Below are 5,304 nucleotides of genomic sequence, written 5' to 3' on the forward strand. Positions count from 1 at the left end.
TGCGCATTTTGATACCTCCTTTGTTGCTCTACGATATCATTTGGTCGAGTTATGGGCGCTTGAGTCGGATTTTGAAAGTTACACTTAGCTCCTATTCAAGCCAAATGCGTTCGTCGTGTACACACACACCCCCACACAAAATCAAGACGAAGGACACCGATGTGCTCTGTTTACTTAAGGGGGTACTATACCGCTCGATAAATTTGTGTTTATTATTGCATTTTTCTCAAAAACTAATAACACAGTGGTAACAAAAGTTATGTATATTAGGGGCAATACATCCAATTACTACACTGGAATTTCAGTGACCCAAGACAAGCGGTTTGTTATTTATGACCAGAAATAAGGTACCGCTAGGATGTACCTCGTTTCCTATCATATATACTGAACCGCTTGTCTTGAGTCACTGAAATTTCAGTGTAGTAATTGGATTCCTTGCCCCAATAATATACATAACTTTTGTTACCACACAGCAAAAAATAAAAGCTCAATATTGAGTAAAATATTACTCATCACGATAGTAAAAAGGGAGCTAGTCGAATTTTGAGTAATTTTTACTCAGCTTCGGTTGATTAATTGTTTACTCAGCACATGTTGATTAAACTTTACTCAATATTGAGTAGCTCCTTTTTACTCAAAGATGAGAGTAAAATTTACTCTTTCACTTGGAGTAATATTTGCTCAACTTTTGTTGAGTAAAATTTACTCAATATTGAGTAGCTCCTTTTTACTCAAAGATGAGAGTAAATTTTACTCATTGACTATGGAGTAATATTTGCTCAACGTTTGTTGATTAAATTTTACCCAATATTGAGTAGCTCCCTTTTTTGCTCTGAAACAAGGAAACATTTACTCGTTTAACCTTGAGTAAAGGTTTACGCAAGTGTTGATTAAAACGATTACTCATTATTTGAGTAAAACTTAAGTGAAAAGATTTGCAAAATGATGAATAGTAAAGTGTTACTCAACATTTTGAGCAACATGAAACGTATTTTACTCAACAAATATTAAGCAAAAAACACTTTCGAGTTGTATTGAGGCTCCATCTGCAGCTGGAACAAAGCAGTATTTTAAACTAAAAGAATGAAAAGAATACAAAATTAAATATAATATTCTGCATTTTTCCTGGTTTTATTTTCAAAATAGGTATCACAATATAGCATGTCTATTGTCTCATTACCCAATGTGAGCAAACATAGAATAGAAGCCGGTCACCTCTCCCAAAACTTTTGATGTGAAAAAGTCATTTGAAAATTAATGTTATAGATGCTGAGTGTTTTAAATGGGACAGAAATTAAGTCTTCACTTCATTATGTTTTAACACTCAAGAATTGTCTAATGTTACCAGGTTCTTTAGTAGCTGATATAGTGTCCAGGAACTGCCAAATAGCAGTGATCAGCCTGTACTGGATATGCTAAGTCATTGTATGTGAAGGATTTGGTATATCTTGTCCACAAGTTCTACAACTTTCATCACTGTTGCGCATTGAAAAAGCTTGCCTATCCATTTATATAAAAACACAGTTCTGGATTCAACTTGCTTCACAAGTATATAAATGGCAGCGTGCGTCCAGTAAAGTTGACGAGGAACCAGTCCAAAGCTGTGCCTTCCTGAAACATGTAAAATAAAAGAAAATGTAATAAAGGACATTAATTTCATGGATTGGGACTATTCAAGTGAAATAAAGCTGCCTTAAAATAGAAAATCCACCACCTTTTCATTGTATCAACCATAAATCAAAATTTGTTTGGTACTCGAAAGTGATGAAGCAGATGGAAGGTTTAAAACACAAATAACTAAATTTATGCATGTCTTATTTTTAAACTGTCTATAATTGGTCAGATGGTATATAACCAAAAATGAAAACTCTTGCTGAAATTCTTGAAATATTAAAGCAAATATGACATATTTACATGTAATTTACATTGTAATCACCCATTGCATTGGCATTTCTACTTTCATGCGATTTTGCAAATATTTAAAATATCTTTTTAATTATTATATTATTATTCCTGTGATAGCGGGCAATGCTATTTTCAAGGGGACACAAACTTTAGGAGACAAGAATTTACAGAAATGGTAAACAAGATAATTATAAGATTCGCGGTTGATTATTCAAAGTTCACGATAGCCAACACCTGTCGGTGAGGATAAGGGGTTATATAGGGGGTTTTCCCCTTGGCATTTGAGGTTTCATGGACTACACATTCAATGAACTAGGGCCTACATGTATTCTGAAATGCACAAAGAAATTGGCAAGTTAAATGCAACATTATTGATAGAAATTTACCTGTTGACTGACGTTCGTGCATCTTTCTTCAATACCTTTCCTGGAAAGAGGTAGGGCAGCACAAAAATCCCAAAGTCACATCTGATCTTGAAGTAAAATATAGATCAATATTATAAATGCACTGAAAAAGAAAACTGCCTATGGAAAAAAATTTCAAGTGATATTTTGCAATGGTTTCACTCTCCTACTACATATAACTGCAAAAAAAGTTATGTGGCACGAGTCAACATCAGGATCAGGGACGTAGCAAGAGCTTTGGGGCATATGGACAAGGAGTAGTGTGAGGCCTTCTAAACATCTCCTTTATCAGCCCTGATCCCTATCCACTTCATTTTCGCTTTTGCTCGGGGCCCATGGACTTTGTCCACCCTATCCGCTTGCTACATGTACGCCCCTGGTCCCCGGGCCTGGTCCACACTATCAGCGTATGTACTTCGAGGTTGCTCAGACTAGTACATTAGTTACGATCGCAAATACACAGCTAGCATGGTGAGCCGATGACAATTACTGATAAGCTTAACTAACTTAAAAACCTGTCTATATCCGGTTCAAATCATACAATAAGATTTCTAAATTGTGTAACAGGTATATGGACATAAAGTTATGAATAATAGTAATGAAATTAGTACCTTCAAACATTGGTTGTACTGCTGACAAACTCCATTCCACCAGCAGACACTGCACCGCATCCCGGCTCCGCTTTTATACGCCATGATGACATGAATTTTAATACGTCGTCGAATTAAACTTACTCCGCGTGTTGAATTTACTACGCGATTTGAGTAAAATACAATGTGGCGATTAAAATATTTTACTTCTTTCCATTGACCATTTTTACTCTGGCAAAGAGTTGTGTCAAATATCGTCTTTTACTCGTTGATGAGTAAATAATTGGTCTATTTTTTAATCAACATACTTTAGTCGGTAGCACTTTACTCCTTATTTTTTGCTGTGCAGTGTGTAATTATTTTTTGAGAAAAAAGCAAAAATAGTCACAAATTTACCACAAGGGTGTAGTACCCCCTTAACCAGGAACTTAACTTGATTTTACTTCTTCGACTTCCAACTTCAATACTTGCTACTCATCTTGCTATTTACTTATCTCTGACTTATCTCATGAACTCTTTCTGCTGATATCTCAATACTTGGTGTACCCACCATCAATGTATATCACTGCCTGGATTCGTCGTCGCATGCTCTGAACAACGCATTTGGCTTGAATTATGTTTAGTATAGCGATGTTGATTTATGCTAGCGGTAATGTCAACTTTGTCTAGTATACAAAGGGGTCTAGCAATAACATAGGCGGTTCGGGGTGGTCGGATACCAGTCCTAGTTTTTTCAAAAATAATTCCTTTCAAATTAAAAAAAACAAAAACAAAAACAAAAAATGCATTTTTTTGAAGATTTCAAATCCGTACTACACACAAGTCCTCTCTACCATTAAGGTCATCTTAAAATCAAACTCTATAATATTTCTTACATTGGCACAGACAGACAGGCATCACATACATTTAAAACACATAGCCTAAAATACAACGGAGGTAAAAAAACCATGAGTGTCACACAAGGTTCTGACCAGAAACGTCACATACGGACCAAGACAATAGCACAAAAACCGAAACCAATCAATCAAAACACACCATCCAGGATGACACAAGGTTCCCCTACCACCAACCCACACTACCGAGAACCGCGAATGCCGAGAACCGCGAAAGCCGAGAACCGCTCTAGTTAAGGGAAGGGGTATGAACGTTTGGACTGTATTTATTGTGGGACGTTAGAGCACATCAGACATATCGAAGTGCATTATGAATACGAAGAATGGCCTTGAAGTTCGCAATGTAATACACATTTTATATTTTTGATATTTAACAGCACTCGAAGTAAACTTTATAAATCTGATGATTTCTACCTAAAGTGTATGTAGGTGGAATGAAAAGCCGACGATCAATTGAAAATTTTGACCTTTCGTATTGAAGATATGGATTTTTCCCAAAACACCAAAAAAAATTAGGTCTTTTGGGGAAAAATCCATATCTTCAATATGAAAGGTTTTCAATTGATCGTCGGCTTTTCCTCCCAGCTACATAAACTTTAAGACTATATCATTAAATTTATAAAATATACTTCGAGGACTGTTATATCTCCAAAATGTGAAAAATATCAAATTTTAATAATTTGTCATAAAATTTGCATTATGTCGTGAATTTCATAAAATGAAAATTATTTGATATCAGAAAGACATTCTTCGTATTCATAATGCAATTCGATAGGTCTGATGTGCTCTCATGTCCCACAAAAAATGTTGTCAAAACGCTCAAAACGCTCATTCCAGTTCCCTTAAGTGACTGAGTGGTTCTCGTTTAACAATAGCCATCGACTGACTAGTGTTATGCATGTAAGTATGAAACAATACAATATAGGCTACATGATATATTTATATAGGTGGCTACGCATACAAACGTTATTGACTTCAGTAAAACCGAATCTGTGTCACGTCACTTTTTGATTTCAATGCGCAGCCTATTATTCTTTAAACACAACTTTTCAAGTACAAACCCTACAATAGGGCTATATAGCCCTCTATGATGTGCTTTAGAAAGTTGGGAAATTAGTTAGCGAATTATGTTACTTCGAAAAGCAAAAACGTTTACTCAAAAAAAGCTTACGGGGCATCAAGTTGAAGCCTGTGATAATCGAAATTCTTACACTAGACGCTTAAATTTCACACCTAAGTTAACACCAGGGTTTGAAAAAAAATACAGTACCAATCATTATAGTTTTCTTCTGACATTTACCGTTGAAGAAATGAAAATTATTGCTTTTCAGAAAGTTAATTATGAAGCGCGTAGCCACTAGCCGTTATTGATTTCAGAAAAACCGAATTTGTATAAGTTAGTGATTTCAATGCCTATTATTCTGTAAACACAACTATTCAACCAATACTAATGGGATATATTCATCATTTTGTACCATAGCAGATACACCACTCTACGCCATGCAAAACTCG

At 35.3% G+C, this 5,304-nt stretch overlaps 1 long non-coding RNA gene across 1 annotated transcript; it reads right to left on the reverse strand.

Annotated features, from left to right (window-relative positions):
• Positions 1-1,129: 1,129 nt before the first annotated feature.
• Positions 1,130-2,976, reverse strand: LOC140167217 (uncharacterized). Its single transcript, XR_011861004.1, has 3 exons — positions 2,921-2,976; positions 2,292-2,377; positions 1,130-1,611 (listed from the first exon to the last, which is right to left on the reverse strand). It is a non-coding gene; the product is annotated as an uncharacterized lncRNA (long non-coding RNA).
• Between the last annotated feature and the right edge of the window lie 2,328 nt (positions 2,977-5,304).

This window comes from Amphiura filiformis, chromosome 13, assembly GCF_039555335.1.
Source record: "Amphiura filiformis chromosome 13, Afil_fr2py, whole genome shotgun sequence".
Taxonomy (NCBI): Eukaryota; Metazoa; Echinodermata; class Ophiuroidea; order Amphilepidida; family Amphiuridae; genus Amphiura; species Amphiura filiformis.